Below are 14,556 nucleotides of genomic sequence, written 5' to 3'. Positions count from 1 at the left end.
CTCTGTGGCAGATGAAGACGGCTTGCTTGTTCTTTCATGAGAAATCCAGCAACTGTCAGGGAAAGGGTCGCTTCCAGAGACACGGAGAGGACACAGCTGGTGATAGAGATAGACTGGCACACAGGCAGAGGAATGGTAGACGAGTCAAAACTGGAATCCTTCAGGGAACTATCATCAACAATTCATCAGAAGCTGGGGTTGAAACAATTACCTTCTCTGTCAGGGTCTCCAGTGGGAGCTCCCCTCTAGCATTAGAAATGGGCAGAAATGGTGAGTGTTAGAGTCCCCTTTGGAGATAAGAAGTTGAAACAAAAATTGAGTGGTGAGGAAGCTGGCAGCTCCTGTCATTGGTGGTGGCAGGGGAACATAAGTTCCTCATAGAGAAAGTGACATTCCTGGCTGGGGAGTCATCTGCCTTAAGGCTGCTTCTTTTGACATTGTCTTGGCCAGAAAAGTTATTAAGAAAAACAAATTCGTTTTGCCTACTTTTCTGAGAAGTATTTGGCATCCTTAGAAGATTATTGTCATTTGAAGAGTTCACAGCTAATCTTAAAGTATTAATAGGAATGACACTTGTGCCTCCTTTCTTTGCCTCCTATTTTCCCTTCTGTGTTTGATAATGCAGCCCTAAGAGTTAAAAGTCCCCTACGTATCTGTTCTCCCCTCCCCAGTTTCTCCTGATGGGATTTGGAGGTGGCTGATAGGGATGAGGTGGTAGTGGCAAGAATGGGGTGGTGTTAGGGCTGTGACCAATCTACCTGAGACTTCATGAGGATAGTAGGAAATACTTGGTTACTGGCATCCACCTGTTCTTAGTTTCCATTGGACTCAGAGTTAGCTCCTGCTAAAACACAGTGATGCAGGGACAGACCAAGTGTGAATAGATTGGATGGTAAGTAGGTATCCGTCACTAGGAAACTTGGCAAAGAAAATGCCAACATGGAGTCCAACGCCAATCTTGCTTCTCTTGCTATTATTTTTCCCCACTCTCCAGAGTGGAACCCACTGAGCTCTTTCCCCTCTATTTCTGCAATTCTCCCTTGAGTTTGCACATACCACTGAATTTAAAGCAAGAAGAATTTCACAGCTTAAATATCTCTCCCACGGAGTCAAGGTTCATCCAGGAATGCTTTAGTGTGGAAACACTCCATCCATCACCTGGCTCAGGGATAGTCTCCTAAATTAGGTCTCTTCTCTTTGGCCCAAAGTCATAGAACCACATTCTCTTCCACTCAACTTGCTTAAGTTCCCAATATCTTCATTTAAATCATCTGATGTTTCTAAAATATTGATCCAAACATTTATTGTTGGACCCAAAAATTGATTAAGACATGGACTTCGTAAGGAAAATAATTTGAGAGTCTCTTCCCTAGCCACCCAAAGACTGCTAGGTGGACTAAGTTCGGTACTAGGGAGGCTGTCTACTACACCCAATTCCTGTAGCCATTCACATAAATACCTTCTCTAAGAATCACTATAATGTATCACTTTGCTCTTGTCTTTGTTTATGCCCTATCTATGTATAAAAATAACTTGAGTGTGTTCACAAAATGATAAATACAAAAAAAAAAACTAGCCAAATATAAATAAAAGTAGAGAATGAATAGATTATCAGGAGCAAAGCAAATATTTAAGACCTTACCATTACTGAGAAGGCTTAGAAAACCTAGCTTTTTAAAAAAAATTTTGGGGGGGGGACACCTGGGTGGCTCAGTCGGTTAAGCATCCAACTTTGGCTCAGCTCATGATCTCATGGTTTGTGGGTTTGATCCCTGCGTCAGGCTCTGTGCTGACAGCTAGCTCAGAGCCTGGAGCCTATCTTTGGATTCTGTGTCTCCCTCTCTCCTTGTCCTTCCCCTGCTCATTCTGTCTCTCTCTCTCTCTCTTGAAAATAAATTAAAAAAAAAATTTTTAATTCTAGGATAGTTAACACATAGTATTATATTAGTTTCAGCTGTATAATAGCTAAATATAGTGATTCAACAATTCTACACATTACTCAATGCTCATGATGTAAGTGAACTCTTACTCTCCATCACTGACTTCATCCATTCCTCTCCCACTTCCCTTCTGGTAGCCATCAGTTTGTTTTCTATAGTCAAGAGTCTGTTCTTGGTTGGTCTCTCTCTCTCTCAAATCTATTTTTAAGTTTCCTGGTAGTAAAGGTAAAGTAGAAAACACAGTACTTGGAAGGAGAAAGCATACCAATTCTTTATAAGAGATATAGCTTATCTTTCTTTCTAACTCAGAAAAATTATTTGCACAGACATTGTCTAGGAGGCAGGGAGTGGTTCGATGGATAATGTTCTCAGCCAAAGCTTTACAGATAATAAAGGGTTTTCATAAAAACATCTGTGTAGTAACCTTTGGCAAAGGTACTGCAGGGGACACAGAGGAAAGAGCAGTGGAGTTTGCCAGAGGCGTGGAGCAGAGGAGTCTTCACCAAGGAAAATGCAAAGTTAGCACTGATTATCATTTTAGCAGATAGAAACAAGAGAACAGGGATTTTCTAGAAGGAAACACATAGAGTCCATAAAGCTCTAGAAGTTAGCTGCATGTTCAGTGAATCATCAAAAGGCCAGTCTTGTTGGATCAACACATAAGAAACATAAGAAGATAGGCAGTATAGGACCAAGATGAATATCCTGGGTCCCTTGCCTTTTGTGGATATTCTACAAGTTTGCATGAAGCATGACTCAGTGGTATTTGTGGCTCTCCTAGCTCAACAGAGAAGTCCTTTACTATTCCTGAGCCTTTGCTCAAACTGAAAGGCAGACCTATAGTCCTTTTCATGTAAGGCAGATTTGGATGTCTTTCTACACACAGTCTCACTCTAACTATTGGGATGAAAGGGCTCATTGTTTGTATACTATAGACTTTCAGACAAACTTCAGGTTTTCTTAGGTTTATATATCAAAAACCTGACGAGGAATGGGGTAGAGGGCACCTATCAGTAAAATTAGGTTATCTGTGGGTGGCCACAGGTAGTCAAAGAAAGTCACTCATCAGCAGAACACAGATATCCCCAGAGATAGCCTGACATGAGGTATTAAAGAGAAAATTAATTTTCAATATAATGTGCCTCTTAAAAGTTTTTGGGCTTGGGCTAGGAATTGGGAGCACTTAGTGTGAAAGTCAGACAAATGTGTTCCATATGGAGCCTAGTCAGGAGACTACCTTTATTGATGACCTCTTGAGACTTTCTAACAAGAAGATGGTTCTGTGTCAAATCATTTTAGGTGGGAGAGGGCCTATATTTAGCAGATCTCTTGTGTGGTTTTGTGATTGGAGTTGGTTCTGGATATGCTCAGAAATTAAATATTTGAAAAATCACATCTAGTAAAAGAGAGTGGAAAATATGGCAGCAGATAGGGGCATTAAGCCCCCAAACTAGAGCCTGCTCTCCCCGTGCACCGGGTTTCACAGAAGTAGAGAATAATGCAAACCTGTGAGCTCAACCACAAAGAAGGCCAATTCAGCACTCCATGAGAATGTTCTTGGGCTATCCTGAGCTTTAATTCTACACTCCTTTTGTGAGTTTTCATTTTCAATAGAAAAATATGGGGCTAGGATTAAAAGTTCTATAACAGCATAGGATCATCATCATAAAATGGCTTGGTATTATAACTTGTGAGTGACAGCTCTAACTACTTCGCCAGGGTAAAATTCCCACAAATTACTTATTGATGAATCAATTGCCCTGAATGCCAGTTACTATTACAGGATGTTACCAAGAGATATGCTAATTCCTCTCCAGAACACTATTGCTTTATGTCCATTGCTAATCGTGGGAGGAAAAGCTGTGTGAGTTTCTAAGATAAAAATAATCCAAAAGCTAGACATATAATAGTCCTTGCCCTGTAAATTCCACTCTAACAGTACTTATGTTCATGATAATAGAGTTTGAAGGTATATTCTAACCTGTCAATGAGAGTTCCAGATCATATTTGTCAATATGAACTTGCTATTCTGAGTTATTTCCTGAATATAAAAGGGACCTTTTGAAGCAGAATTAACACTCTTGGATCCCTGGTGTTTGAATACAACATGGCAGCCTTAATTTAATAACCAGCTCTTGTATAACCTGAAGAAATAAATGTAACCTCCAGATTTATTTAAGGGTTGAGAAAAGTTTTGCAATAAGAAAACTCAGTTTAGTTCAAAATGTCTGTCATTGTAAAGAGTAACTCAAACTCACTGTTATTTCCATTTGCTAAAAGTAAATGCAAATGTCTTTGTCTGGTCTTCAGTATACTTGTCCAGAGGAAGTGGCTCTCTGCATCATATCACTTAAGGATTGTTTTTTTCAAAATTCTTCACAGGGCACCTGGTGGCTCAGTTGGTTGAGCGTCCAACTTCAGCTCAGGTCATGATCTCACAGTCTGTGGGTTCAAGCCTCTCTTTGGGTTCTGTGCTGACTGCTAGCTCAGAGTCTGGAGCCGGTTTCAGATTCTGTGTCTATTTCTCTCTCTGCCCCTCCCTCTCTGTCTTTCTCTTTCTCTCAAAAATAAAGAAATGTAAAAAAGAAAAGACTTAAGAAATTCTTCTGCGCTGTCCACCATTGCTAGGAACTAAACATGTATCCAAGAAGTTTTTCTCACAAAAAATGATATTCTTAGAAGAATAAACACAGTAAAGCATTAACACATTAAGATATATTAGTTGGCAGTACATTAGTCACCCCATTTTCATCTTTGGGCTCTTGTTTGTTTGTTTGTTTGTTTGTTTATTTATTTAAAGTCAAGTTGGTTAAGATATGATATAGTCTTGACTTCAGGAGTAGAGCCCAGTGATTTATATCTTACATATGACACCCAGTGCTTATCCTGAAAAGTGCTCTCATTAATGCCTCTTACCAATTTAACCCATCCCACCACCAACCCCTGCCCCCAGCAGCTTTCTCTGTATTTAATAGTCTCTTATGGTTTGCATCCCTATCTGTTTTTATCTTATTTTTCCTTCTCTTCCCCTATGTTCATCACCTTTGGGTTATCAACCATGTTATTGGTCTTACTCCTTCTAAAGTGTTGTTTCTTTTTGTCTGTGTCTTCAAAGATTAGGAACTCCTCAAAGACTGAGAATCTCCTTAGTCATTCCTATGTTCTTTTGCCCCTACTTCCATTTGATGCCCTAGTGTCTGGCAACCTGACAAGCAAAATAGGTCTCAATAGATGGCTATTGAACAAAAGAATTAATAATTAAATATAAAAACATAGCTAGTTGATTTGAAAATTCAGGACTGGAAGTATGACAATGTTTTTCTCTTTGTCATAAAAAAGTCAACTTTATTTTAAATTAAATTATTCTATTTTAAATAAAATTATCCCTAGTAATGGTTAACTGTAATGGAAAGAAGTAGATTGGTATAAAGACCCTGCTCTATCCATATGTGGCCCATCCTACCCCTTGAATCATTCTATAGTTCCCAAATATCTATATTGGACATCACTTCCATTGAACATTTCCAGAAAGAGAGCAAGAAGTATATTCAGGTTGCATTGTACTTCAGTATGATGGCCTTGGCTCTGGAAGTATTACTTTTTCTAGGCAACAAATCACAGCTATTACTAAAAATCACAGAGTTAAAGCCAAGGAGGTCTCTGATCTATGATTACTTGTAGTTTTTACACTGAAAAGAAATATAAAAATTTCACTGAGACATTTCAGGGCACATATCATGGTCAAGACATCCAAGGTAAGCTTGCATTTGTTGTCAGTATAGTTACTTGAACTGCTTTGGCATATTTCTAGATGAACTTTGTACTGAGGTGAAATGCCAGTCACACAATGTATGCCCAGGTGAGGTAAAACAAGAACCATATTGATGTATTTTTTGGTTAGGTTGGCGGTTTTTTTTTTTTTGTTTGTTTGTTTGTTTGTTTTTTGAGAGAAAGAGAGAGAGAGAGAGAGAGAGAGAGAGAGAGACAGAGAGAGATTGCCCAAGTTGGGGAGAGGGGCAGGGGGAGAGAGAAAATCTTAAGTAGGTGCCACATTCAGCATGGAGCCTAACATGGGGCTGGATTCTACCACCCTGGGATCATGACCTGAGCTGAAATCAAGAGACAGATGCTGAACCAACTGAGCCACCCAGGCCCCTCAGGATGGTTTTAATATGGAAGTACCAGGAAACTCAAGATGTTTAACAATAAGGAAATATGTTGGCATTGGCCAGAATACAAAGTCCAAAGGTTGGATAGCTTGAGGGTTAGCTAATTTAGTGTATCCATTTTTTTTCTTTTGCCCTTTGGTGTTTATCTATGAATATATTATGTTAGATTCATCTTTAAGATGAGATCGACATGACTTCTGGGTCTCACAACCATGCAGGATAATAACAGGGAAACAAAAACACTGCCCTTTGCTGTGCTCTCACTTAAGATGGAAAAAAATATTTCCTAAAAGTTTTGCAAACTTCATCTCACATCTCACTGTCACACTCCCAATCAAGAACATGATACACCCTGAAACCCCAAATCAGGACTTCTATACAAAGTGAGAACAGGAGATGGGCATCAAGGAGAAAATGATCATTTCCAATAACCCCATTATTGCACCAGGACTATAGAACAGCTATTAAAAACAACTCTGATACTTTTAGCTAAAAATAAAATTTCTCTCTTTTGAAACTTACCCAAAATAACAAAAAAAGATACAACAAGGAGGAGGGACAACGCCAAATCACACAGTATAAAATATCTGTCAAATATTACAACATTGGGGTCAAAATAAATAAGGATATTGAGAGACAACATGTACTTCTTCAGACGTGTGGCAAAATACTGAGAAGCTAAAATATGCGTCACTGTCCAAAAAGACCATGCAAGGATGTTGTGATTAGAAGAGCAAGATTTGGCTATATATCAGGCAATGGGGAGTGGCTACAGTAAGAGCAGGTAACATGGTTTGACAGAGGTGGTAAACATAAGAACCGAACTGTCAAACTGAAAAGATCCAACATGCACATGAATGGAATTTCTCAAGAGTAAAACAGAGCATACAAAATAGAGAAAGGTATCCAACAAAACCATAGAAGAAAACTCTTCTGGAATAATTAATTGATAGAACTGAATCTATAGGCTTAAGGAAAATTTTGACACAGAAAAAATGATACAGAATAATCAATACAAAGCTATATAGTGATAAGGGTTACCAATGTTCAAGAACAAAAAAATGAATTTTGAGTTTACTCACATGAGGAAAAATAAGTTTCTAAGGGGGCACAAATAACCAAGTCGATCCCAGAAACTTCAATAACAATTAATGCTGTAAATCACAGATCAGCATCTACAAACTTCTAAAAGAAATTAAGTACGTACAAGAATTGGAGACGGTTTCAAGGAAGGGGGGCTTTTCTTTAGATTAAATGCTGTCAGCAAGCAGCAGTATTTTTTGTGAATGAGTACCCAAATAATTCTTATTTAAAAGGCGAGAAGAATTTAGCAAGGCCAAAGTTGTGATTGGTAAAGAATCAGAAATCACTCAAATTAGGCAGAGTATGGGGATATGTGATTATGTTTGTGATTTGGACAATATTCATGTTTTTGTCTGAAGATGGTTTTCTATGAAACTGCTTGGAAGAACACTGGGGCCTTGTCACGAATGCCAGGCTGGCTCCTGGCAGTCAGGGTCTGCTCCTCTTCTTCATCTGTCTGTAGTCGAAAGTTATATTGTGAATACAAATGTCTGTGGATTGTGTTTTGGGACTTCAGGTATTCCTTAGGAGCTTGAATCCTGCAAATAGAATTGATACTTATCAAGTAGCTATAATGAGCAAATGCAGTTCCTAGATTTCATTATGTTATGCAACTATCTTGCTGTAATAATTTTTTGAATGTGGGCTTTGTGCTGCAGTAGTTACAAAAACTATAGTAGTAATGGTAATAACAGCTGCCATTTTATTGTGTCTAAGATGTACCACACACCACATAGGTGCTCTGTTCTTGCATCTCTTTTACCTCTCTCAGAACCCAGGGAGGTAGATATAAATACAGATAATGAGAGTTAAATTCAGAGAGTATACATAACTTCCCAGAGGTCACACACAAAATATGAGGCAGAGACACAATACATTTCCACGTCTCTCTAACCTCAAATCCCGTATCATTTGAGGGATAAACGTTATTAAGGTTTCAGAAACCTATTATTTTCTATTATCAAAACAGAACAGGTAATGCTAAAAACAGCAGTAGCAGCAGCAACCATAGCACAGAAAGTACTTTTTGTTAAAAAACAAAAAGAAAACTCTTGAGACTGCCTTCTTTGCCCATGTAAGGTTTTGCTTTTTATCTGAAATCTATTAGATTACCTAATATTGGCATAATGACTTTCTTACCATCATTTTGTTCTTTCAGCTGATCTCAACTAATTGGTTTAGGATGGCTTTCTTTTTCTCCAGCTTTCTAGTCCCTCTCGTGGGTTAAATTTAGATAGTAAGTTTATTCAAAGCACAAAGAGGAACCCATTTGTGGTGGCATAAATCGCATGATCACAAAGAGCAAAACTCCTGACCTAGGTAGTATCTCCTGCTGCTAATGAGGGGGTGAGCTGAGAGGCCAAGACAAAACATAGTGACATTTTTGGCTAACAATTCCTTTAGAAGATCTCCCTTTTGTGAGCTGCCCTTGAACTAGAACATTACATGAAAGATGCCATCTGGCCAATAAAATGTCCCACAAATTATCTCACCCGGGACACTTTATCTTTTCTAAAGTTTACCCCAGGCTCCCAAAAGAGACCAGGACTACTAAATGAGGGTTGAGTCCCTGAAGTTACAACACTCTCTCACGCTACCTTTTCTGTGTTCTAAGTCTCAAATTGCCCTCTGAAGTGTTGAAAAAATGGCAGAGGAGAGATGAGGGATTACATTGGTTTAGGGATCATGGTGAAGGGGGAACCTGGCTTGAGAGATCTCAGCCTTACAGGTATCCAGTTTGACCTAAGGGAAACCTACCGGTTCCGGAGGAAGATGCTCCAGCCTGCAGAGGAAGAGACAATCGTCCAACTCCAGGCGGTACCTGGATGAGCCCTTTAGTTCAGACAGAACAGAAAAATTGATGGGAGAAGAGTTATTTCAAGATATTGTATGAACCAATCAATGGGAACAAAGAACCATTAATATATTGGAACTAATATTTATATGTAAAATTTTTACACAGAGAGGAACAGTTTTTGGTATTTTTGTGTCAGAGTTTGAATCCAGCAGTCTCTTCTCCCTCTGCATTTCAATGATGGCAGTTCTTTCTAAGTCCTGGATAGCGACAGCTCAAGCTCCCAATCCACTTGACCACAGGAGTCAAGCCCTTTACAAGGCTTCCCTCACTGATTCCACCAGGAATGCTGTAAATTGTACACACCTGGCTGGCTGTACCCTGTCACTCACCCCTTACTAACCTCTGTGTCCCCTCACACTGATGCTCCCCCTTTCTTTCACTATTTCTCCCAAATGTAGGCATTGATCTATTCCTCATTTCTCCAAAGCTTAGTCAAGACCATCACATTTAGCTAAATCTTACTGCTGGTTTAGGAATCACAAAAGATATTTAAAGAAATTATAAACATTTAAAAAATTGGTATAAACTAGGATATGCCTAAGGTCCCTGGATTGTGCACCTACAGGGTCCACTATTGGTGTCTCTCTCCTGATGTCTCATGACCTTCTTCCAAGTTGCCAGTGCCAACCTGACCATCCTTTCTCACTCAGTCTAAGCCCTCCACCCCTTGAAGCTTCCTCTCACTCCCAGACTCAGAGAAGCTTCTCCTGAGATATTACTCCTCTCACAAAGGGAACAAACTTGTGACTGCATGATGAAACCCACCCCTCCTACTTTTACCACTTAAAATAAACACAAATGTTTTTTTTCTTCATCTTTACTTAATCATGAAGCTAAAATAGATGTTTTCCCAATACAAAAAACTTTTCTCTTAAAGTTGAACTCATATCCCCACCTCTAATACAAATTTCAGACTTACCTCCAACCCTGTCAAAGAATATGGAGGGTCCAGTCTCAGGTACAGCACCCTGTAAAATGAGGCATAGGGAATTTATTATTGGTATTACCATAAATATTATAAATTCCATTGTTACAACAAAACAAAAAGCAGTTGATCCTACTAGATTCTCTAAGAAAAGAAAAAAAATAGGGGGTAGGGGCAGAGAGAAAGAATCCCAAGCAATCTCCATGCTGTCAGCACAGAGCCCAGTGTGGGGCTCAATCTCACAAACCATGAGATCATGACCTGAGTTGAAATCAAGAGTTGTATGCTTAACCAACTGAGCCATCCAGGTGCCCCTATTTTGAACCATTCTTAATCATGCAGTGGAAAAGTGTGTGGGTTCCAACCAACATAGCAAAGGACCGGGATCCAGTTGGGTCTCCTTAGTGAAATTAGCACCACTCAAAACCATGGTCCCTTGTTTAAAATTGCCACCTCTAAAACTTTTGTCACTCAGCTTCATCTATACCTTCCATTTTGCTATAAACCTTTAAATTATTATTTGATTATCCCAGTACCTCACATTTCTTCCTGTTCTTTATGAAATGAGCTTGATACTATGTTTTGCCAATTTCATTCAACATGGCCATCTTTATTAATGATGTAAATGGCTTTTTGGCCATCGGTAGTAAGTTATTTTCTCATGTTCCTAAATTCTATTTCCCTTGTTGAGGTGATCATTTTCTTGGATTTATGTAACTCCTTTCACACACACCCTGGCCTTTCTTTATAGGGTTTTGCACCCTGACCTAATCCATAACCAACAAGACAACAGCCCCCTGTCTATTCACATGTGATCCCTTCTTTCCCTTTTTCTGAAATCCTTTCATTCTCATTCTACTCTCATGGCCATCTTGCACTGATCATTTTACCTTTTCAGATAGCTGACAGAGTCAATGTATTGGTCTGAAATTTGCCAATAGCAATTTAGTATCTAGAACCATGACCTTTAGCTTTCTGAAGTAATGGGCAGGGGGAGAGGGGAGTTTTGCTCCATTTGGATCAAAATGCTGCAAAATGGCTTCTGTTAGGTCTCATTCAAGTTCTAACCCAAGAGTACAGTTGACTCATGATCTCATAGGTTTCCATGGCTTTGCCTATTAAATTCTGCTTTCCTTTTTAAAAACATCAATCCTATTTATGTTCAGAATTTCTATTTATCTTCTTGCCACCTTAAATGTAGCATAGTCATAAATCAGTGGTGTGTGGGAAGGAAGCTAAACTTGAGGTCAGAAAACAAGAGTTAAAATCTACTGCTTTGCACTCATATAATATGGGGTAAGTTCCTCAATCTCTTCCAAGCCTTAGTTTACTCATTTTTAAAAGCAGGCTAATACTTACCTCAAACAGATGTCATAAGGATCCAATGAGATCACAAGCCTGAACACAAACTCCTTAGATCTGTTGATTATCCTTATGCTCAAGGACATCTCACACAGCATCAGAAAGATTAGTCAAATGATGTGGAAGCACTTTTAGGTAAAAACTTTAATATATGTACAAAGTATATATCAAAAAATTAGATCATTTTCTTCTCCTGTTATCTTCTCAACCATTACATCTGGAAAGGCACTAATACCCTGCTTATCTAGGCATAATAGCACTAGAGTTTTTGTAAAAGCAGGTATTAGGGACAGAATTCTCGTATAGTAGAAGGAAAAGGAGAGCTACACTTGCATAGCACTGGGGAATCTTCTATTTTCTGCATCAGAAAAATTGATGAAGCTGGTGAAATTATGAGGGCCTAAAAATCCTGTTCCCTTCCCCCAACCTCCAGTTTTCCCCTTGGTGTTGCCACTGGTTGCATACAAAGGGAAGAAGGAACTACCTCTATTTTATACATCAGCCCTTAAACATACCACCCAACACAACCCTTGGATTAGACATGGCAGCCAGAAGCACGCATTATGTTTGCACTTTCTAAGTGCATAGGAAAACCTTCCTAATGAGCACAAGGAAATGGAGAAACATATAGAAAATACAAGTCCCACCATTTTCCATTTTAAGCCTCATTATCCGAGAGTATTCACCTCTAGAGAGCAGCAACACACTCAATCTTTAGCTCCCTCAGAGTTTGCAACACTCTGTCCCCCAAAAAGTCTTAATGTACTGCTCAGAACAGATCATTCTCTCTCAGCTTGTACCAAATTCCAATCATTTTCAGGTCCAAAAGGCATAATTATCACCATAATTTTTTGAGAACGACCATTTTTAGACACCCACTATGTACCAAGTACCATGCTAGATACATAAGACACAAAGACTACATCATGCTGTTAGAGTCCTCAAAGAGCTAATAATTTTGATGGAGAGGTTCAGAAAAATGTAAAGAAAGGATCATAAATTCAATGTAAGCAGATTAGTACAGAAGATTAGAGGTAGTAGAGATCCTTGTGGGATTTGTGGGAAGTGTGAGATGCTAATTCCCCCTCCTCTACACACAACATTCTCTGTACCTCCCACCCCCCAGCATTTCTCCCTCTTTCTTTTAGGAGTAAGGCCCTGGATTTACCTGGGATCAGACTCCAGATGGAGACCACATCTCTCTCTCAGCCTCCCTTGCAACTAAGTATGGTCATGTGACTAAGTAGTGTCTAATGAGATGTGAATGGTAAATAGTGTGAACAACTTCCAAGTCACACTTTTCAAAAAAAAACCTACTTTATCCATCACTTTCTCTTTTGCCTTTATTATAGGCTGGAACATGGACCAGTGCCTTTTCCCCTTTCTAAAGCTCTTACCACATGGATGAGGAGAACAACAAGGCAGAGGGGCCCCTGGGTAGCTCAGTAGGTTAAGCATGTGACTCTTGATTTTGGTTCAGGTCATGAATTCATGGTTTGTGGGTTCCAGCCTCTGTTAGCCCAGAACCTGTTGGGATTCTCTCTCTCCTTCTCTGTCCCTCTCCTGCCTCAAAAATAAACTTAAGGAAAAAAAAAAAAAAAAGAATAAGCAGGGCACCTGGATGGCTTAGTTGGTTATGCATCTGACTTCAGCTCAGGTTATGATCTCATGGCTTGTGTGTTCAAGCCCCATGTCAGGCTCTGTGCTGACGGCTCAGAGCTTGGAGCCTGCTTTGGATTCTATGGTCTCCCTCTTTCTCTCTGCCCCTCCTTTGTTCATGTTCTCTCTCTCTCTCTCTCTCTCTCTCTCTCTCTCTCTCTCTCTCAAAATAAATAAAACATTAAAAAAAAAGAACAACCTAGAAAAATCTCTGATTCACCTCACAGACAAGAGTGGCTTAACCATTCCAGACTGCCTGCCTACCTCTAAACTATTGTATAAGAAAGTAAGTATCTTATTTGAGTTTATCAAATACTTTGGACTCTATCATAGTAGCTTATCCTGTATAGTGGTAAAAAGAAGTGTAGTGATGGAATGCCTTGAAAGGTGGCTAAAATGTAAATGAAAAAGGAAGTGAAAATGAGAGGATGGAGGAAGAAAGAATATAAGAGCTCTGAAATTAAAAATAAGAGTGAAAATGTGGATGTAGCACATGACATGCCCAAGGGAGAGTTCACGGATCAATTTTGTTGAAGGTAAAGATATACACATAGGAGGGGTTAAAGACAAAGTTCAAGTTGGGTTTGTGCCAAACTATAGAAGCACTTAAATACAAGCCACATAATATAAGAGATGGGACCAATGTTTTAATAGAAGGGTGCTGAGTGACCAGAGGCAGCTATCAGAGATGTCCCAGGAGAGCTAAGGAAAGGGGAATCTGAATGGATAGATAGAAAGAAAGAATGGATTCTGGGGAGATGTCTATGGGACGTGGTGACTATTTGGGTATGTAGAGGTGAGATTTTAATCCTGCTGACTGGAGCGTGGTAATATCACAGATGAGGTACTTTAAAATACATGTATATAAAGGAAACTTTGGTTTTATATGATAGCAGTGTATCCATGAGGAAATATCCAACAGCAGAAATGCAAAATTAAAGCTCTGGGGATCTGTTCAAGTTGCAGATACATAATTAGAGGTAACCAAAAGAGAGACTAAAGCCATAGGAAAAAAAAATGACAGAGTGATAGATGAGAAACAACAACAGAAAGAACTCTGTTAAAGGCCAAGGGAGGATTTTTGATAAAATAGGGGCAAATTGAGATGAGAGTGAGTGAGAGAGAAGGTAACTACAGAAATAGATTGAACCTGGCTTATGGGTTCATGTTCTCTTCATCTGTATATCCTCACATCTAGCTTTACTTAAAATTTTTTTCTCTAAAATCTGTTCTTTTTTATTTCTCTCTGCTGCCAAGACACTCATCACATCCTGCCTTGATTTACACAAACTCCTTCTCATTGGCCTCTTTCTCATCAGTTCCCTACTCCAATCTTTGCCAAATGTTACTGCCAAGTCCATTTTCCTTTCCTGCTGTTCAGACTATGTTTCTCCCACTCTGCTTTGGCTTCTCTTCACCTTCCAGCCTTTCCCCCGACTCCACCTGCTTACAATTCTTCCTCATCCTTCCTACAAGCCTCCAGTCCACACACACCCCCACTCCCTCCTCTGGCCCTGTCATCGGCTCCAGCATCTTCAACCGTCAGACTCAGGCACTCCT

Source organism: Suricata suricatta, chromosome 7 (assembly GCF_006229205.1).
Source record: "Suricata suricatta isolate VVHF042 chromosome 7, meerkat_22Aug2017_6uvM2_HiC, whole genome shotgun sequence".
In the NCBI taxonomy this organism is placed as follows: Eukaryota; Metazoa; Chordata; class Mammalia; order Carnivora; family Herpestidae; genus Suricata; species Suricata suricatta.
Note: the sequence above shows the minus strand (reverse complement) of the source record.